This window comes from Artibeus jamaicensis, unplaced genomic scaffold (genome assembly GCF_021234435.1).
Source record: "Artibeus jamaicensis isolate MK-2021 breed Jamaican fruit bat unplaced genomic scaffold, CSHL_Jam_final contig_252, whole genome shotgun sequence".
Classification (NCBI taxonomy): Eukaryota; Metazoa; Chordata; class Mammalia; order Chiroptera; family Phyllostomidae; genus Artibeus; species Artibeus jamaicensis.
Window position 1 is genome coordinate 3,169,227 of NW_026521538.1, and position 23,272 is coordinate 3,192,498.

General features: G+C 36.8%; 1 protein-coding gene and 1 pseudogene across 1 annotated transcript in view; both read right to left on the reverse strand.

Annotated features, from left to right (window-relative positions):
* Positions 1 to 23,272, reverse strand: part of HPSE2 (heparanase 2 (inactive)) — a 670,997-nt gene that overhangs the window by 411,061 nt on the left and 236,664 nt on the right. The window lies entirely within an intron of this gene.
* LOC128626956 (small nuclear ribonucleoprotein G-like) lies at positions 16,967 to 19,818 on the reverse strand (annotated as a pseudogene).

Sequence of the window (23,272 nt, forward strand, 5' to 3'; positions counted from 1 at the left end):
ACAACATGGATAACTTGAACACATTGGGCTGAGTAAATAAAAGACAGTCATTCAGAAGTCTATTTTATAATTCCATTTATATGAAGTGTCTAGGATCAGTAAGTCTAGACAGACAGAAAGTAGGTTTGTAGTTCCCTAGGGGTAAAAGTGATAAGGGTTTGGAAGTGATGACTAATGAGTGCAGGTTTTCTTTTTGGGTAGTAAAAATGTTCTAAAATTAATTGTGGTTATAGATGTACATCTTTATAATTACACTAAAAGTCATTTAATTGTACAGTTTAAGTGGGTAAATTGTATAGTATGTGAATTATACCTTAATAAAACTGTTAAAAAATTAAAAATGAAGTAAAAAATGTATTCCATCTCTCTCTAGTCTCTTCTCCACCCCATGCCTCTTTTCTACTATGATCAAGAAGTTGTTTCACTGTCTCTGTTTCTTGTCTCTTGCTTTAACGTCATTTAAAACTTTCTTACATATTCCTGAAAAACCACTCCTCAGATTTGCTTTTGGAGTTTTATTTCGCCTGTGTTCTTGGACTACAATAATCTGTGAGACTATCCCTGACAAATTCATAGAGTAATTACATCATGTCAGACCCTCTATGAAGCAACTAAGGTATAAAGTCAAATGAAACCTGATGCTTGCCCTCAAAAAATTTAGTCTATTAAGAGAGGCACATACATCAACACGTAATTAAGACAGAAATGATCACGTACCATAACTGAAGTATGCGAAAGTGCTAATGTTATCACAGAACAGTCAGCTGTTGCACTGGAAAGTCTCTCCCATTGGTCAAGATGGCGGCAGCAGGGAGGGTTCCTACAGTGAGCATGTGAAAAGCTAACAAGATAATTGGATAGAAAAAAAGCCCTTCCCCCTTCCCCCTGCCACCCCCAGATTGGGGGTAGGATGAGGGGAAGGCAGGCACATGCATGATAAAAGCCAAAATGGTACAGAAGGAGGTGCTGGATCAAAAAGGTGTATGTCAGTGCAGCCAGAGGAAAGAAAGGAATGGTTGGGAAAGTGCACCCAAAGTACACAAGTTTGGGAAATTTATTGGTCATTTTGAGGAAGCACCTGGTCCATCCCACACCCAAGCAAATATAATCCCAGGGGACAAAGGAGCCATCTCTCTCTCTCTTACTCATAACCTGTACTCACACAGTACACTCGCTTGTTCTCTTTATGGCCTTAGCAGCCACGTGGCCCATGGCCTCCAGGACGGGGTCTGAAATGGACAGCAGCCAGGAACAAGCTAAGCTACCAGGATGGGGACTAAGACCACTTAGCAGCCACCTGCAGGCTCCAAAGGACTGTACTTTAAAATAAGGCAGGAACTCTGGACACTGGCTTTTGTCTTGGCCTCACCAAGGACATGGTTGGACTTTTTCCATGGCAGGAAGAGGAGATGGTCTTTGAGACACGAGTCCACCAGTCTCCCAGGTTGTGCTGCACCTGAATAAAACCTCTTTCCTTTTGCATCTGCAACTGTCTCACGAGTTTGTCTTTTGTGGCAACAGGCAGCTGAACCCTCACATTTGTTCAGTAACACTGAGAGAGAAGACATTTTGCCATTAGACTTAGACTCAGAAAACATGAGTTAAATAAAGTAGGTTTAATAGCTTTGTGACCTTGAACATGTAATTTAATTACCATGAATCCCAGTTTTGAAATTGTAAAATAGAAAAAATGCCACCCACTGGGTTATTATAATAATTAAATGAAAACATAACATGAAACTATTTTGTAAACTGTGTATTATAGTATACTGTGGCATATCAATATTTTAGAAATAATTGTTTACCTACTTTCTTTGTAAATTAGTGAGAATAAAGTTAGTAATATGGCCTAAGATCTGAAAAAATAATAAATACAATATTTTTTCCTTGTAACTGAGAGTAACAGATGGAATTTTAATAGTTTCTGGAAGAAAAGAAAACAGCCTGAAATGTAATGATTTCAAGACTGACGGAGGAGATGGAGAGTAACATGGAAGAAGTGTTAGATCACGGCTGGAACAGACAAAGGCCAACTGGATAGTAAGCTTGAATAGAACGCAGGTGTGGTAGAAACCATGGTACTGAAGGAAGAGCTTTGAAGGTGAGAAGGGATTTTAGTGAGAGCTATAAGCTTGCTGTACTCTTATCAATCATATGCACTTTCTTTTAAGAGGTGAAAGTGAAGTTATCTCATAACCTCTTCCTGAATAATTTAAACAAGAAGTTTTACTGTAGTTCGAATCTCCCACAAATGAGGACCCATGCAGCCACACACACAGGCATATATAACAGCATGTTTTCTAGTTGGTTTAATATTTGCTTATCTGTACAATAATAGCTTTTAGAAGAAAGTGGGGATTATGTGTGCATTTCCTACCCTTCTGTATCTTAAAAAAAATCAAGGAAATTATGAGCTAAGAAACAAGTTAATAAATCCATATAAAGTGAAGAAATAAAGATAATTAATTGTAAAAGGTGGCTCTATTGACTGACTGTCTATATTAAAAATAGGCAAACAATTTAAATTGTACCCTCAAATAATACTCAATATAACACAGAAGAGTTAATAGTACTATTTGATATTCATTTCAATATTTCAATTTCCAACTCCTATATGTATATAATTATTATTTTATTTTTAATTGATTTTAGAGAGTGAGAGAAGGGGGAGGGAAGGAAGAGGGGGAGAGAGAGAGAAACATTGATTTGTTGTCCCACTTACTTATGCATTCATTGGCTGCTTCTTGTATGTGCCCTGACTGGAGAACCTGCAGCCTTGGCATATCAGGATGATGGTCTAACCAACTGAGCTACTTGGCCAGGGAATTTATACATATATTTCAATCTTAATGATATATAATTTTAAGATATATTCAAAAAATCTTTAATGTCTAATACATCATTGCCAGTTCTCACTGTTTGGGCATAATAAAAGACAGGAATAAAATAAAGATCACAAATAACATCAATCATATATATATGGCTATATGCATGCATTTATTCTTATATAATACTTATATGGTTACCAACAAGTACTTCTGATTGGAGCCTAGAAATGAAAGATGAGAAGGGGAGAAAACTAAACTAAACTTATGAAAAGAGAGGCATTTTAGGACAAATACTTAACTGTTCATGCCCCAATGACTCCTATGCAGCCAGTCCATAGGTATGGAAGTAGCAATTATTACCCATTGCATTTTGGTGACCCTCCCTTCTAGATTAGCATTAGAAATAAAAGGTTAAAAAGATTTTTTTTCAGGGGGTGGGCTGGGATGGGAGTGAAAAACAGAAAACTGTACTTGAACAATAATTAAATAAATATTTTTTAAAAGAATAAACTCAAAATGGACTAAAGACTTAAGTGTAAGACCAGAATTCATGAAATTTCTAGAAGAAAACATAGACAGTAAACACTATGACATTGCTCTTAGTAAAATTTTTTGATATATCTCCTTAGGCAAGAGAAACAAAAGAAAAAAATTAAATGGGGCTGCATCAAACTAAAACGTTTTTATACAGAAAGAAAACCATCAACAAAACAAAAAGCAAATATGTTCTCCCTACAGAATGGGAGAGCATATTTGCCAAAGATACATCTGATAAGGGGTTAATATCCAAAATTTACAAGGGATTACTACAACTCAACACCAAAAAAATCCAATTAAAAAATGTGCAGAGGACCTGAACACACACTTCTTCAAAAAGGACATACAGATGACCAATAGAGATATGAAAAAATGTTCAAGATTACCAATCATCAGAGAAATGCAAATTAAAATCACAATGAGATATCACTTCATATGTGTCAGAATGGCTATCATCAATAAATCAACAAACGAGTTTGGAGAAGATGTGGAAAAATGGGAACCCTTGTGCACGCTTGGTGGGATTGCAAATTTGTGCAGCTACTGTGGAAAACAGCATGGAGTTTCCTCAAAAAATTAAAAAATGGAACTACCTTATTGCCCAGCAATTCTACTTCTGGGAACATACCCAAAGAAATCCAAAACATGAATTTGAAAACATATATTCACCCCTATGTTTATTGCAGCATTATTTACAATAGCCAAGATATAGAAGCAACACAAGTGCCCATCAATAGATGAGTGGATAAATAAGTGGTACATATATTCAATGAAATACTACTCAGTCATAAAAGAGAATGAAATCTTACTATTTGTGACAACACTGATGGACCCTGAGGGCATTAGGTTAAGTGAAATAAGTCAGAGAAAGACACATGCCATATGAGTTTAATTACATGTGGAATTTAAAAAACAAAATAAGCAAACAAAATAGAAACAGACTCATAGATACAGAACACAAATGGATGGTTTCCAGATGAGAGGGGAGTTGGGGGCTAGGTGAAAAAGAATTAAAAAAAAAAAGAATTAAGAGGTACAAACTGGTGGTTACAAAATAATCACAGAGATATAAAGCACAACATAAGAATATAGTTAATAATGTTGTAGTAACTATGTATGTTGCCAGGTGGGTACTAGAATTATCAGGAAGGTCATTTAGTAAATTATGTAATTGACCTCTAAGCTGTACACCTGAAACTAATATAAATAATATTAATATCAATTGTAACTGATATATTAAAAAAGAAGTATCCTTTGGGTAAAAGAAATTATTTCTGTTTATAAAATAATTAGCAATATGGGGGGCGGGCTTGGTGGAAGGGGCAAAAAGGAGAAAATTGGGACAACTGTAATAGCACAAATAATAAATAAATAAGCAGTAAAAAAACAAAAACAAAAAAACCGATTTTTTTCATGAGTTGCTATTTTTTTCATAAATAGCACCAACATGTTACTATTCAATAAAGGCTGGAAAGGAATAGGTTAAGAATTACTGGTCCTGAATTGACAAGCCCTTTGTTGTGTTCAGATGCACTATTTAAATTCTGAGGCAAGACCAGGACACAACTGAAAACTAAAAGGAAGTTAGTCAACAGAGAAAATGGAATACAGTGCTGTTTGGGATTAGGAGAAATGACTACACAAAATAAGTTATAGTGAACGCTGTGTTTCACCTACCACATCTTCAGGATTAAATGACCCAGCTGCCGGGAGTGCCACCAGTTGACAACACTCAGCTGACAGCCGCCTCCAGGAATTGCCGCAGGCTGAAACAGGCTGCTCCTTCCAAAGTTATGCAGCCTGAATCCAATAATTGGTTGATGTCAGGGTATGAAGGACTAACTCCCTCATCTCCACTCTGAAAGGCCATCCCAACTCCAGAGCTTTGGCTGAATTTCCTGAGCCCTTGTTTGGAATGCATCACCGATCAATTTCTCCCTTTGCCCAGTTCTACCTCCTTCCCTTCTCACAGTGTTGGTCCTGAGAGCGCTCCCCACAAAAACTCCCTCTATGTTAATCTCTACCTCAGAAACACTTTCTGGAAAACCAAACCAGAAAGCCAAGGAGATAATGAAACACTGCTACACAGTTTCATTGTGAAGACATTATGATATTAGGAACATCATAGGTCTCTAGGTAACCCAGGACACTAGCAGCCGAACAGGTTCTTGCTCAGTTATGATGTTCAACTCAGGACTTGACAACTAAATAAGCTGCAGAAAACCTGAAGAGTCAGAGTCAGAGAGGTGCCAAAGGAACGTCAAAGGAAAAGTCAAAGAACTGGAATTATTTCAGACACAAGTGAAGGAAGAAAACTGATAGTTTAAGAATACAGAGTAAAAATTGTATATAGAGTATATAGATTAAACATTTGCCAATAATTAAAAGTGCAAGAATATTACAACTTAATAATGAAGGTAATTTATTCATTTAATATTTGTAATAACAATGATTTTAAATTTATTGTGTTAAATAAGCATGTCATATACCTTATTTAAGTATTTAATTCTCACAACGATGCTATGAGGTAGTACTATTATTATGCCCATTTTACAGACAAAGAAATTAAGGCTTTCAAAGATAAAGTAACTTGTATAGAGTTACACAGCCAGGAAATGATGAAGTGATGACTCAAAGCCAGTTCTTTCTGATTCTAGAACTAAGGTCTAAATTATTGCTTCTGTGTGTATACATACTTTATACTGTTAGATTCTGAGAAGATGAAAGGACTTGCTTAATTTTCCTTAACCCAAAGAAAAGAATGACTAGAGTACATAGAGTTTGACAAATCACAGAATCTTTTGCAGCCCCTGTTACTGTCTGTGTCAGACAGAGATAATGGTACATTTTTTGCATTCAGAAAAACAAACGATTGCCTGAGGCTCCTCTTATCAATCAAATCTAGGATCCTGTTATTTTTGTTGAACAGAATAAATTTTTTTCTGAATGTTATATTACCTTTAAGAAACTAAACTATTATTACTTATAGGAAGCTACTGTGAGGGATTCTGGAAAATCTCAGGGGGGAATAATGTCCTTATATGCAGTCCATTTAAAAGGCAAGTCCTACACTTCTCCAGATCAGACATGATCAAAAGAGTAGGATTCTGAAAACACAGTAAATTAGGTGTAACAATAGGATGTGAAAATTCCCAGAAACAAAGGTACCTTGAGATAAAGATGAATATTGGAGGGCTGGTAGAATCAGAATAGGTGTAAGGTAATACTGCAAGTCATTAAAGCAAAATAGATTAGCATGAACAAGATCAATAATAAGCATGGGATGTTTAAGGAAGATAAGTCTTTGAGAAAGAAAGAATAACTCACATCCATATGGAAAAACTTAACATTTTTTATGAAGGCTGGAGAACAGCTCTGATCAGCGTTTCACAAGGTTTGTCATTTCAAGGCACAAGTGTACATTTTCCATTTGCCAAGGCACACACCTGGAGGATTAAGAGACCACTGTATGGCAATTTTTAAAAAACAAAGTATTGTATGCACTGACAAGTTAGGATATCCATGATGTATTATAAAGTTAGACAAAATTGTAGCTATATATTTATATTTACATATGTACATATATATTTGTGTGTAAAAGGCTTGTAAATTCTCATCTAGACACGTTTAAAGATATGCGCACACATACGCAGAACCACATATATACATATATGCATATATTCTGCAGTTGATTATTGAATATATGATTTTGAAGTGCATGGATCCACTTACAAGTGGATTTTTTCAATAAATAATGTAAATTAATTTTCTTAATAACATTTTCTTTTCTCTAGCTTATTTCACTCTAAGAATACAGTATACAATACATATACCATACAAAATACATGTTCAATGACTGTTTATGTTATCAGTAAGACTCCTGGTCAACAGCAGGCTATTAGTAGTTAAGCTTTGGGGGAGTCAAAGGTTACATGTGAAATTTTTACTTCATGGATGTCAATGCCTTAACCCTGGCACTATTCAAGGGTCAACTGTATATTATTTTAAACATTTTTCATACACATGAATTATAATTTAAACATTAAAAAACAGAATATGAAAATAAGAACTTAGAAAGCATTATCATTTCACTTCCCTTTCTAAATAAGGACAGAGACAGAGGAGGGTTAGTCTGGGACTGAAAGCCAAGACTCCATAGTCCTGGGCTAGTGTTTGTCCCATTACATCAGATACCTCATTGTCTCTGTGAGGGGTTTTCCCACAAACTGATCTGCCAGAAGTAATCTGGATCGAGTGTCAGAAAAATATTTTTCTGTTAAAAAAGTGAGTATTTTTAGATATCAGGATATGTCATGTCTTCTTTTTTACCTCCCAACTCTTTAAAAATGTAAAAAATGTTCTTAGCTCTCAGGACAGTGTAAAAACAGGCCACAGTCCAGATCTGGTCCACAGACTGACCTGGATGAAGTAGGGAAAAAAGGACCAGAGGTAAGGAGATCTGTTGGAAAGCTGCATGTTCCCACATGCAGTCCATAGCAAGGACACAGAGGCCCCAACTAGGATGTTCTGAGATTAACTGGAGGAGAAGTGACAAGACCGCATGTGGGAAAGAAACTTAAATAATAACTGCTCAAACCTCCCCAAGTTTCTGTATCAACCCAGATTGTGTTTTCAATGGACAACAAGGTAAGTAATTAATATATAAAATTTTGAGGGGAAGCTGGATTTCTGTTTTGGTATACATTCATATTTGTGTTCTCAGGGCAATATGGCCAATATACCCGTAAGATGGTACAATGGTCTACTTTGTTTTTAATACTAGTACATTGTTTGAATGTTTGTAAACTAAATTAAGAGCTCCTTCTGGTTCTTACCTGAAAAATATAAAAGAGGGAAAAGTGGACAGAGAAGTAAAGAAGTGGCTTCCAACCTTAAAAGATTTTCAAATGTGCTTCAGGTTTCTTTTGGGGAGTGCTTAATAATAGACACTGTAATTGCTCTGACACTTCTTGGCCTGAAAACTGCATATTATTCCATATTAACATACCACAAGTGCAACAGAGAAAACAAAATAAATAAGAGGCATCATGGAACAGTAGCAAGACTTGAATGGGAGGCAGATCTGGGTTTAAATTCTGAACCTACTGTTTATTAGCATTTGTAATCACAGATTAATGACCAGAACCTCACTTTTCTTATCCAACCAATCTGGATAATAATACCTGCTTTGCAGAGTCCCAGGGAGATACATTAGATATGGTATAAAAGTACAACACAGTGTCTGACATATGGTAGGTGCTCAGCAAACTACAATTTCCTTTCCCTCCCTTCATTCCCAACAATCATTCACTGCTGTAGTTAATCTTATTCAATAGAGGTTACTCTATTGTGTGAATCAAAATTACTTCAAAAGTGCTTAGAACACTCAATATCAAACACAGAACATGCAAAAACATATCTAAGATGCCAAAATAAAGGCAAAAAACTGATGGTTGACTTGATACAGTAAGTAATCTCTTCATACAGTAAGTAATAATAGACAATATTTGCTGAGTACTTTATGATAAATACTACTTTAAGATCTAACTGCACTAAGTTGTTAAATATTCAAAGCAACCATATAAGGTAGGTAGATGAGGAAACCAAGATCAAAAGAGGTTAACTAAGACAATGAAACAATAAAGAACCACACAAGTCACTTTAACACAGGGCTGGTGTCACATTTTTGAAAAACAATTTGTCATAAACATCTAGAACTTTAAAAAGTTGTGTAAAAAGTTATACAAAATAATTGCTACTTTATTTGATACTCGGTATATCTACATAAAAATATTAAAAGGGAACATACCAGCTTAGTCTCTTAGCCCACTCAGGCTGCTATAAAAAATATCATAAACTGTGTGGCTTGTAAGCAACAGAAATTTATTTCTCACTGTTCTGGAGGCTGAAAGTCCACAACAAGGTGTCAGCCTGGTTGGGTTCTGGTGAATATTCTCTTCTAGGTTACAGACTACTGGTTTCTCTTTGCACCCTCATGGGGAGGAAGGGGCAAGGCATCTCTCTAGATTCTCTTCTAAGGGCACTAATCCCATTCATGAGGTACCTGCCCTAGGACCTACAAGCCCCATGTCCAAACACTTTCACATCAGGCATCAGGTTTTCTATGTATGAAAGGGGGAGTGAGGGGCACAGTCAGACCAGAGAACACACTAACACAGGTTACTTCCAGGAGACAGAACTGTGGTTAATATGCTAAAAATAATGCTGTATACTGTCCAAGCCATTTCATTTTCCTCCTGGCATCAAAAGAGAAGTATCCTGCCCTAAACACCCCTTCCCTTACAACCTTGTAGCTCCCTTGGCCAGGTAACTGAATTCGGGCAATGGAAGGTGGGTGAAAGTGAGATATTTCAATTCCAGGCCTGAATCTGTGTGTGATCTTCTACATTTCACTATTTCCTGTGAGTCACCCATGACACCCAAGTGACTTTGAAGCCACAAGAAGTATTCTAAGTCCCTGATGCTTGAAAGAGTCACATAGGAGATACCTGATCCACAATCCTCTGAGAGAGGAGTAAAATACTAATGTAATAAGCCACTGTCATTTCAGGGTTTATTTGTTACCTCAGTAACTGATATAGGCAACTTTTTAATCTTTATTCTTTTCCTGTAGTTCCAAAATGCCAATAGGTAACATGTAATAATTCTATAATTAGAAAAAAATGTTAGATTTTGAAAAGCCTTTTAACTCAAAAAATTAAGTTTGAGGAATTTAGCTAAAGCTAATAAACTGAAATTCAGAGAAAATTGAATAGACAAAGGTGTTTACTGGCCTATTATTTACAAATATTAAAAAACAACAAAACCCACAAATTAAGTAGCATACACAAAGGAATAGTTTAGTAAACTATAGCCATGTGATAGGATATCAGGCAACTATTAAGATAATTTTAATGAAGAATTTTAATGACATAAGCAAACACCTACAATATCACATTAAATAAAAAAGCAAGATTAAAATTATTTCAAATATAGAAAAATAGTCAAGAGAAATATAAGCTAATTCTGCATGGTTACTTAATACTCATCTATACTTTCTTCCAAGTTTTCCAAAAGACCATTATACTTTCATAAGAAGAAAAATTTACTCAGAAAGATGTATCTAATTATGTTGGGGGAGAAAAAGGAACCAGCAAGATCACTGACACAATGGGCCAACCAGGAGGAGCATTGCAGGGCCATCTGCTCACCTTCCCATCACCTTCCATCACCTTCAGAGGAAACAAGGTGATAGTTTTGAGGGAGAGGTTTAGTAGCCTGGTGCCCAAGGAGAAGCTGGGACAATGAGATGGAGCTGCTTTATTAGACAAAGCTTTCCCCTGTCAGAAGCCCACAACTGTCTTCAGTACAGCATCAGGCCCAAAAATAATTCTGAGTTACTGAAAAAGAAAAGTTTCAACTGAGGGGGATAAAGAGACCATTGCAAAAAATTTGAAAAATCAACAAAAGGACTCATAAGATGGGGGTGGGGAGGGTCAGGGAGTGCCAGCAGTGTTCTGCAACTTAATACTTACATGAGGTTTCATATAAAACTATTTGTTAAACTCCACACATATGTCTTATGCACTTTTTAGTTTGAATGCTATCTTTAATAACAAAATGTAAAAGAAAAACTCATCAGCTGTATCTTCTTCATACATGAGCCAGAAGACGGCTTTAGAGGAAGGAGAGGACAGTGCCCCATATAGGCCCGAGGACAGGCCCACAGGAACAGTAGTCCCTCACTGTCAGTGTATTGCTTTGCAGTTTTCAGGGTGCTTCTACAATACGTACCACATTTAAGACTCAGAATGACCCAGAACAGAGATGTTGAAGCCAGGTCAGCTGATCACATCCAGTAATTTTTCCACTAGATCAAATTCAGTGCAAATACACTTGTGGATTAAAAATTTTTCTAAAGATCTTATGACATGAGTTTTCAGTCTTCCTCTAAGACCTTGATTAACTAAAAATAATTGAGTTTTTGCCTCCTCAGCTTTACTCGACCACCCTCCAAAATTAATGCCTGCCCTAAGTGGTACTAAAATTATGTGGGTTTAAGAAGTTAATAGTGGTTTCTTTTGTTCTGCCTTTTATTCTTGTTGAAGAAATCAAGCTAGATCTTTCTCATTTTTACCTACTAGAATTTCATTTCCCTCAATGATCATATGGGAAAGAGAAACACACACACATTAGCTGTTTATTCCTCTCAGTTATTTGTGGATTTGAGGTTCCACCAGTCATTCTGAAAAAACTTGTATCTTGACAAGAAAATATAGAAGATGAAGAATCATAAAAGGAAGGCAATCAAACCAGAAGAAAATCAAAAGTAGCTTAGCCAAGAAAGGCAGGGAGAGAGGAGAAAGTATCAGACAGCAGTAAGAAACAAGTCTAGTGTGTACAGAAGTGGTATGGAGGGCAAAGAAGACTTTAACAACTGTTGTTCTCGTCTTTGGATTGTATTTCTTTGACTAAGAAAAAATGTGGTTGCTGGTGTTCTAGCAGTAGCACATTAAGTGGTACCCAGAGACAGACTATTGGCCAGGAGCTACAGGAGATAGCACAAAGACTAAGACTTGGCTCCAGCTCTTAAGGAGCTCACAGGCTAGCAAGCGGGAATGGATACAAACAATTAGGGTGCCTTACATGTATATTAGAAGTACAGAGGTCATAGTGACTAACTGCTTGACAAAGCTGGGAAAGGCCTCACAAGGGAAGTAACACTGGGGCTGGTCTAAGAAGATGAACAGGAGTTTACAAACTAAGATGAGTCAGGCAGAGTGTGTTCTAGGCAACTGAAATAGCCACAGAAATGTTAAAGAATAGGAAACATTCAGATAATACCAACAAATCTGAAGCATAAACAGCTGAAGCATAAGTAGCCAGGAGGTAGAAACATAGGGAATAGGTTGGAGAGTAGTCAGAGATGAGGGAGGGATACAGCTAGGATCCATTTGAAACAAGCCTAGATGTTTAGACTTCATTGTTTAGGCAACTGAGTGCACACTGATGTTTGCATATTTTAATATTAACATAGTTTTACTGCAAAAAAAGGAAGAAGGGGGCTAGAAATTAGATGGAAGTGGCAGCAGAAAAATTAGAAGGCTGTTGCAAATAGAACAGGAAATGGATGAATTTGTTTTGGAGACAGATGGATATGGGTTTAAAAAGTTGTACATTGTTTAACCTTGTGAAATTATATTGTCTTCCTCAACCTCTGTTTCCTTTTCTATAAAATACAGACAATAATACCTACTTTTGCAGAATTTCTAATATGATATGTGCCTAAATATGATAATGTAGTATTTAGCTACAAAATAAGTAATAAATATGACAAATACATGGATAGTGCAGCAACAATGAGGATAAGGAGACATTACTGTGAACAGGATTCAGGCACTGATTGAATATGGAATTTAAGGAAGATGTAAAAAGAGGAAAAAGTCCTGTATTTAGAAACTGACTTTGTTCTCTGTAATAAACATCTCTAATATCAACCCAGAGAATTGCTAACATATGTCTCAGCTAGACACCATGCCCAGTAGAACATAATTCTCTAGCAATGCCATTTGGTATAAGTTTAAGTTTCTCTTTTTTCTTATATTTCTAGCTACTTAATTAGCTGAAGTTAAGATCTTTGAATAGAGATATTCAAAGATTTCAGATATTCAACAAAAGAAATGTATTACAGAATTATATTAAATAATGTATATTCAAAGTAGAGTTATAATATAATTAGCATTGTCAGTTGCAAAGTATTAAAAGAACCCCATCTCTTTTTATACTGAAACCTTGAGTGGCCTGTAGAGGTCCTGTAACCAAACTGAATGACTAAAGTCACCGGCCCTAAAGCTTGAGTAATTATACACATTGGAAGTCAATCAACATTTTAATTTATCTGCTTTAATTGTAAAACTGTTAAATGAGCTGTAGAACAGAAATCATGTGTAATCTATTGTCGTGTCATTAAGTAAATTATGTGTAAATCACCATAGCTTCTATGGTTTCTTTGGTTAGCACACAGTAGAGACAAAGCAGAGCCCAGAAATACTCGCAAAGAACTGGCCTCTGAGAAGACTGAAATATTGCTGGCTTTTATTTCCTTCTAAAATCAAAACATACCATCATAAAAACAGTCCATTTGTAAGAAAAACTGCTCTAAAATTTTCCCAAATGAATGGCCCAAACTCCACAGAGCCCAGGGATATGAAACACTGAGTGCCCACTATGGCCTGGAAATATCCAAATTGGAGCAAATAAAATGAAAGTAAAGCTCTCACTTGGGGCATGTAAGATGGATCTTCAAAAAAATTTTTAAACCAATTTCTTGAAAGAAAATGATTTAAGAATTTAAAAAGGGGATGATTCCTTAATAAAAAGGCAAGAAAAATACCATACTGAATGACTGATGGGGCCTCAAATCCACATATAACTGATGAAAATAAAGTAAGCAGTTAACTTATTTCCCTTCTCGTAAGATCAGTGAGGGAAATGAAATTTTAGTAGGTGAAAATGGAGGACTTAACCATTATGAGACCTAGTGCTACATGTTCAATAAAAACAAGACGCAAAACAAAGCACAACACCTGGCTGGTGTAGCTCAGTGGATTAAGCATGGGCCTGTGAAGCAAAAGTTTGCTGGTTTGATTCCCAGTCAGGGCACATGCCTGGGTTGCAGACCAGGTCCCCAGTAGGGGACACATAAGAGGCAACCACACATTGATGTTTCTCTCCCACTCTTTCTCCTTCCGGTCCCCTCTCTCTAAAAATAAATAAATGAATAAAATATATTTTAAAAAAACAAAGCACAACAGAAAACACAGTAATTTCTCAAACCCACACAATTTAGTGTCAGTTGGAGCATTAATTTTCCTGGAAGAAACCATAAAATAAAAATTAAGTCTGCTCCAATATGTTGCCTAAAGGCCAAACAGCAAACACTTCTTAACCCAGAGCAGCCACATTTAGTAACCTGCTGTAACATCAAATGTATATCTGATGTAGTATCTTCTTACTCGGAGAATAAATGTTTAATAAGAAAAGTTACACGGGTTCAATGAAAAAATCACCATAATGGGAGCTGTGAAATCTGAACTATGGCAGCACCGAGATACCTGCCCTCTATATTCAAGGGCAAAGAAAGAACAACGTAGAGGATGGACATCCAACTACTACCAAACTGAAGCCAATCTTATCACATTCCAGATGCCCTGCTAGCTAAACATGCAAAGAATAATGGAAGGGAGCTACAAGGTAGACTTTACCCCAAGGCCAGACCCCTACATCAAAGATCAATTTAGGAAAAAAATAAAATTTTCCAAGATTAAAAAAAAATCCAGCCCTGGCTAGTGTGCCTCAGTGGTTGAACGCTGGCCTGTGACCCAAAGGGCCACCAGTTCGATTCCCAGTCTAGGGCACATGCCTGGGTTGCAGGACAGGTCCCCAGTTGGGGGCGCATGAAAGGCAACCACACATAGATGCTTCTCTCCCTCTCTTTCTCCCTCCTTTCCCTTCTCTAAAATATAAATAAATGAAATCTCTAAAAAAAATCCAAAAGTGTATACACAGTATAATCTCAACCATATAGAAAGTACTATGCACTAAACATGATTGAAAGGAAATATGACATCATTCATTGTTTTTTATCTTTGATGGCAAGATTATTTTTTCTTCTACATACTTCTATATACCTAACAAAGTTAGGTACAATTTGTTTTGATACAATTTTATATGAATATTTTTCTTTATATTTTTCTAAATTTTTAATATTTTCTATAATGATAAATCAATAGTTTTACAGCAAGACAGTAAATGTTAAAAAGTTTCTTAAGTTACAGGCAGGGAAATGCTTATTTCTAAGGGGATAACTCCAGACTCTTCTTTAGAATGTCATCATTTACTCTGGAAGTTAGCATCACCAAAAGTCTGTGATCATGATTTAAAAAGATAACCGGCAGACAAACACTTTGCATGCCCTAGTCTCTGGTCTTCCTGTGTTTGCTTATCCTCTGTGCAAACTCAATAAAACGCTAATAATAATTGCATTCTATGAAAGTGTGTCAGTGAGAAGAAAAAGATCAATTTGCACTAGGGGAAAGGAAGAGTACTCGGAAAAGGTCACTAGAAGAAGGAGTGTCTGAAACATTCAGAGAAATGTTGACAGGTAAAAATGCATGTAAAACTCCAAATGTGATATAATGAAGGCTGGCCTTACCAACAAAAAAGAAAGTATGAAGAGATTACAGTAGACAGGAGAGAGCAGAGTACAAAAAGAATAGCAGGAAACAAACTAACTTTCTATGTCTTTTTTTTTCACATAGGATTTGCAACATTCCTCAGAAAATTCAATTTAGTTGCCCTGTTCTAGCTTGCTAACCAGAACCAATTTAATTTTAAATCTACATGCAGAGCCAAGGGGGACAAAATACTTTGCAATTACTTTTAGCTCCCTCTTGGAAGGCAGAATAAGATTTAACCAGTTCTGCTCTGGCTGCGATAACCATCCACGTTTGTCAGAGATATAAATGGTGTCCTTTGGTTGAAGACTGAAGAATAAAAAAGTCTGTAATGCAATTACTTGCTTTGCTTAACAACTTAATGGGAGTGAATTTTTGAGAATATGACAAATTGCTTTTGATTTATCTGCACAGGGCATGAAATACTGATGCAAGAGAGCGATCTGTTATATAGACAATGTCTATCCCTGGCTATAAATCTGCCCACTGTCACACTCTATTTGACACCCAGTTGGGTGATTTTTGAAGAACTAGTTTATTACTGCATTTAACAAAGAGCAGAAAACTGATATATGACTCTCGTGTTGCTTCTCAGCTACCAGGAACACGTCTCAGATATCAGTCTACGCAAACGTTTCTCTGTTTTATGCACTATTGTGACAGACAGGTAAACAAACTGATAAAACCAAGTGCTTTCAAAAAGGAAAAGTTATCATATTCATGTATGCCCTAGCTTGTCACAAAACTTCAAACAGTTTCTGGTTCTGCTTACCATCTGCACAGATTTATTCCAAATAACATAATCAAGTTTGTTTCTTGATTTCTTTCAACATAAATAGAGCGATTAGGTTTTGGGTGTGTTTCTATTCCAGGAGATAATCAGATCATCTATTCTGATTAGCCTTAACACACTGGCCTGGCCCCTGCCTTTACACAGAGCTCAGCCCCTGCTCCCCTTCTCAGTCAGCCCTGTCCATGTCAGCACTGCTGTATCTCTAGAGTATCCATCCTCACCATGCCTCCTACTGGGAGGAAAGGAGGCTACTATAGGTCTGACTGTAGCTCCCCTTGGGCCAAACTGCAGTCTATGTTTATTCAAAGCAAAATATGGGCCTCAAATGGGGACATGGAAACTATGTCAGATTGTGCTAGGTTTTTGATTCTTGCTTTTTGGTGGAGGAAGTGGGAAGGGAAGAGGCCCTTTGTTGTTGTTGTTGCTGTTGTTGCTATTACAAAAGTTTATTTAACAAAAAAGTTCAATATGAAAATGTACATGACCCAATTTTTATTTGTAAAACAGGTGTTGTGGAGAGGGGACATGTGGAAGTAGTTGATTTCTCCAGTAAACACAGCCATTCTTTATACTCATCTCAAGGCTTCTAACATGATGATAATATTTTCTCATATTACCACCATTCCAACACTGCTCTGTTACCTACTAGTTGCGATCTCCACACATTCATCTATCACAGATTCATAAAGGGATCAAATCCCTATAATATTCCTTGGAATATCTGGTACCATTTAACTTATAGATAACTTCTTGTCCATAAATGTTTTCAACTCAGGAGAGTAAGGTTTGCTAAGGAGGTCTACTCAGCAAACTCAAAGATGCCTCCAAATGGAATGCCTCACCCATGCTTGGAGGAAGCCATTTATAAATGTTATACAAACACAGATCCAGCCAAGACTATTTTATCATTGTGAGTTTAAATGAAGACACCCCCCTACCATCCCAATTTACTTTTAGCTGGTTGAAAACTGGAGGAATTTGAGAAGGAGCTATTAGCATTATTAGTTGAACAAATCTCATAGGCAAACTAAGAACTAAACTATAAACATCCTAACGATATACATTAGGTGTTTAATAAATTTGACAATGATTCAGAATGACATCTAATATGGAAGTTGGTATCATTAAATTCCTGGATTGAGTGGAAAACAACTAAGCAATATAAATTATATAAGCAATCCTCAGGTTGAGTAGATGGGAATAATTCTGAAATCAATCCTGAAATAGACCTATTTCAAAACACTAACTCCTTCCTATCTTCAAAACTTAGCTGTACCAGTTAACTTCTCTGAACATCTAATTCTTCACATTTAAAATGAAAATAGTATTTTCTACTACACCACAGAACTGTTCTGAGGATTAAGTCACGTAGTTTGATGCCTAAATGAGCACTCAGTAATTGGCATTTATTCTTTATTTTCTTTCTTTGTGAATTTTTACCTACCACTATAAGCTAAAAGATAAATGAATGACTGAATAAAAGAAATGATAAATGAAGAAACAAATAAATGTGTAGTCATCTAGCCATGAAGTTAATTTCTTTTTTGTTAGTTTTCTAATGGCTATACCCATAGGGAATTTTAATGAAGTACAGTTACATATCACTAGTGACATTTTTCTGGAGATATAACCCAAAATAATTGTTCAGGTATAGGTTATATGAAAATGAAAATGTGTCATGGCCATGCTTGCCAGGTAACTCAGACACTCAATTCTTGCCTATTACATCATCATGTTTATGTAAACATGTGATACACATAGGAACGGTGTTGACCCACAGTAAGGCAAGTTAAGGCAACTGCTCTCAAGTAATAAAAACTGGTAAAATGTAAACATCATGAAGTCTAGTATTAATAAATACTGAAATTGAGGTTTCTTAAGGTTCCTTAAATATATTTTCACTTTGTTCACTAACATCCCATTTCAAGGAGACTTTGTGGTAGACACTGGGGGCAGTACAACTCAATTTTGTTCAATTTACCAATATTTATCGAGCACCTCTGCTGGGCCAAGAGTGTACTGTGCTAGGGGTAAGGGTTGTAAATAAAAATAAGACACAATTTGATCCATTAAGGAAAGGGTACAAATAGCTGTAATACAAAACACAGAGCATGCAATTACAGACTGGTAGGAGATTCAGTAGGAATACGAAAGGTGAAGTGGTCAGTTCTGAACAGAAATCCAGAAAAGCTTCCAACAGAATGTGATACCTTACCAGATTTTTAGTAGCAGTGTGTCAAACGTACACAAAAAGAGTACAGTCTGGACAAAGACAAGCCTAGATACACAGGCAGACAATGTACAGAATTGTACTTGGTCCCGTACTCTTGGGATAAAGAGTACACGGCAGAGGATTGAAGGAGATAAAGTTAGCAGTGAGCAGGGTAAGTGAGGCAATTTATAAATTACCTCGCTTGTCATGCTAGGCAGCTTGGATTTTTTCCTTCTAAATGATAATAAGTCATGGAGGTTTTCTAAAAAGGTCACATATGTGTTTTGTACCTGTACAGAAAGTAAACCAAATGTTGACAAGACAGAGGCAGGAAGAAGAACAGGTGTAAAGGTACTAAAATAATCCAAGGAAGTGAGAATGAGGGAACTGCTCTATTCTAATAGCACAGAAAATGGAGAGAAATAACAAATTTTAAATATATTCAAGAAATGTAATTATAATTTTAGATTAGTCAATATTTATGAAAAAGTAAAATTGAAAATTAAGTTCAGGAGCATTCTTCCTACTCCCATCAAAACATAAATTTGAAGCATTTCGAAAAATTACTGGATACCAAAATGGCAAAGCTTTAGCAAATTCCAGGGGGAAAAAAGCCATACAGTTAGATATGGTGTCTAGAAAGAAAGAAGTAAGGTTTTTGTTTTTTTTTTTGACAATGCACTTTGGTGCCAGGGGATTTATTTTTAGGAGAAAATACTGCTGAAATGGAAAGTCTACTTCTTGGTTCATCTGACACTAGCAGTAAATTTTCGGAAACTACACTCCAGGTTAGCAATGCAGTATATAACTGTGGCAGACATGAATATGACCCACTCAGCTCTCCTCCATTCAAGAAGACCTGCTGCTAGAAGCATAGCTGTCTGACAGCCTCCAGCTGTAGTACCTTTAGATCTATGCAGTGTTCACTCTGAGGCCATACTCCCCACCCGACCCTCCACCCTCTGACTCCTGTGCTGCTCCTAGGCAATGACTAAGCACAGAAGGTGCGGTAGAGCTAGGTCATCCTCCCCCATCCCCTACAAATTTCTTTAATGTGCACTGTTTGCCTAAAGACGCCTATAAGCCTGGCCAAGAGTTTCTCAGAACTACACTATGATTTGAAGGTCTCCTAACCAATTTTTTTCCTTCCGTACCTTTCACACCTGAAGGTTCTCCCTGCCTACTCCTGCTCCTTTCCCCTTTCTCCTTCATAGGTGTTTATCCAAATAAAACTCATACATGTCTAATTCTTGATTTGGTGTCTGCTTCTCAGAGCACCTAAACTGGTACAGTAGTTTAAGCAACCGTATGAAGAATAAGAGTCACAAGGAAACTTGAAGCCCTCTACAGAGAATCTCAAACCTAAACCACCTCCAGAAGACAGAAATGTAGTTGGTCCTCAGAATTTTCCAGAGATTACACAATAATGCAGTGTTTAACAGCCCTCGCAGTTAGACATTTTATTCCTAATGACTTACCCACCTCCCTTGGATTGTATGTTTCTTTCTAACTTCCAGAACATCTTTTACTAACATTTCACATAATTGAATTAAGTTAGATTAAACTTCCCATAAAAAAACAGGATTGAACTAAAAATAGTGAAAACTCTATCCATAAGAATTTTGTCTTGAACCAAGTGAGTTCTCAGCTTAACTAATCATAGTCTCCTCTTTGAGCCCCAGGGGTGCAAGCAATTCAGGCCCACAACAGAGTCTTCTCTGGAGTACAACGTTCATCCACTTCTCAGGAGAATTTGCCTTTCCTGCTGCAAGCAGCTTCATCCGGCTGCCAGAATATTTGGATGATGCTGTTTCAAAGTCAACACATATGAATTCTAGTGAAGGGAAGCAGTCTGCCTTGATAGTTAAGTGTACAGGCTCTGTACTCCTACATACACACTTGGTCTAAATCACAGGTGGCAAACACAAGGCCCGTGGGCCAGATCCGGCCCTCCACATTGTTTTATCCAACCCTGCACCTTGTTTCTACCCAGCGGTAACACCAAGCTCTTGCTCAACTGTTAAGGAAAAGTTACATTTATACAGTCCTAAAATTACATTATGCCCTTCAAAGGCAACCACGAGACTGATGTGGCCCTCAGTGAAAATAAGTTTGACATGCCTGGTCTAAATCCTGACTCCATGAGGTGCTCAAACTGGTTGACCTTAGGCAAGTTTTTTACCTCTCTGATCCTCAGTTAACTTCATTTGTAAACTGATTATCATAATAGTGCTTATTTGTGTGTTTGTTGTTGAGACTTAAATGAGTCAAGGCAGATAGAGCATTTAGCACAGTTCCTAGCACATACTGAGAACTCAGTAACTGAAAATTGCTATTATTTATCTCATTTTCATCAGTCGGAACATCTGCTCATCTGCTTTGGGAGTGGACAGAGTTGCTTTCCACATTGGAGAAGCCAGTGACCATTTAAAGTGATCTGGACTCTTTTTTGACTAGAAAGCTGAGAAGCTATGTCAGTGGCCACACATTGAGGCTCAGACTTCACTCACAGCAGCAAAGGGGAAGCTGGCCTCTGAGTAATGGGCAGACAGCTGGAGATTGCCAAAAAAAAGGGGGGGGGATTACCAAAAGATTATGATGGTCAGGGAAAAGCTGAAATAACTATTTTAACAGACAATTTGTGCTCCAATTACCATGTAAATGTTCATGGTAAATAAGAAACCATAAAAACACATCTGTAAAATGCCAACTTTAGTGACTGGGGCTTTGCATGGTTCATTAGCACATACTCTTTTACCCAATTGTAACATCACTTATCAGCACAGCCTTCTCTTTTCAAAGTCTCTTCTTTAGCAGTTGGAGCCAGTGTCCTGTAAGGAAATGCTCTGAAATCATTGCAATCACAGACCTCCTCCCATGGGTGCAGGAGAGTCTTATTAAGAGAATATTCTCCATGATGTTCTGTTACCTACCCTCATGCTCCTCTTTTAAGGTGAGAGTTAGTAACTATGAATGAGTAGGTGACAATTTGGGGAGAGAAACTTGTGTGCTAGATACAAGTGAGCAGCTGTAAGGAAAGGGCTAAATCTAGGACCTCTCTGGCATTCTTAGAGACTCTGTGAGTTACCTAATATCCTTTAATTAATTCCCTTTATGCTTAACTAGCTGGAGTGGGTTATATAGTTTCAACTATGAATCCATACTGATAAAAAAATCTAAATAATGTCCTATCTAGATTTTTATATATAGACAAGGGTTTGAGTTCCAGCTCTGCTATTTACTGGTCCTGTTACTCTGAACAAACCATCCAGTCTTTGGATCTCATTTCCTCATCAGTATATGAGGGAACAATAATACCGCCTTCCTTATAGAGTAGCTGAGGAGTAATAGAGATAATGTATGTCATGTTCTTAGCCCAAGGCTTGATACATAGTTTCTGCTCATAAAATGTAATCAATTATATAATAATTATAAGGAATGACAAGACAGGGTACTCTACCTACTTCTTTGTAACCCACCCTCAGTCCCTGGTGAAAAGTAGAGTGTCCAAGAACCTAATAAATTTTAGTTAAGTTACAAAACACCATCACACTAAGCAAAAGAGATATCTTTGCCTTTGCCTGGGAAGCACTCCACACTGAAACACAGGATGAATGAACAAAGAGGGAGAGGATTCTCAAATCACCAAGCACAAACATGTCAACAACATAAAACTGACACACTACCAGAAGGGGACAGGGAAGAAGATAGGGGGAAGGAGGGAGAACAAATGACTGATTGCCTATCTGAATCATATTCTACGAAAGAAAAGAAAAACTAAAGGGAACAGAAATGGCTTGCCCACTCCTCAGGGCTCTTAGTGTACCCACAACTGACACAGAGTAAGATTATCTATTTCTGATGATGGAATATGTCTGTACAACAACAAAGGTACATTGTAATCCTAATTGTTATATTATAAAATTCTGGGAAGAAGAATGGGGAAGTTGGATCTGTATAATACAAGCTCAAAAACAAGCTTGAGTTTATGAACATAATTAGGAATTAACTTTATGTCAGTGTGCCTAAATGGACACTGGAAATATAGATGCAAATTGCAAATAAAACATTGACTTCCTCTTAAGGAAACTCAGATTCTAGGAGCAGACAATGTATAAGTAGTTAATTGCAAGTTCTACAATTAAGCTATTGATTACATTGGCTGTTCCTCTAGAAAAAAGGTTTTTTCTCCTAGATAGACACACTGGTAACTCCCCAGCCTCTTCAAATCTTCGCTTAAATGTCACGGTCTCAATTAAACATGCTATGACCATTCTAAAATCATACATCCTCCCTGCAAATCTAGACATCTCAATCTCCTTTACACTGCTCTACTTTGTTTTAATATAACACTAATTTTAATTAATTTTTTATTGAGATAATAGTAGACCCACATGCAATTTAGAGAAATAACACTGGGAGAGCCCAGGTACCCTTTACCCAGTTTTCTCCAATGGTAACATCTTTCAAAACTATAGTACAAAATCACAACTAGGACACAGGCATTGACACAGTCAAGATACAGAATATTTCCATCACCACAAAGATCCTTCAAACTCTCTTTTTACAGCTAGATCTTCTATGCCATCTCCCTTTCCAGTGTAACGACTGTGGCGACCACTAATCTGTTCTCTGTTTGTGTAATTTTGTAACTTCAAGAATGTTA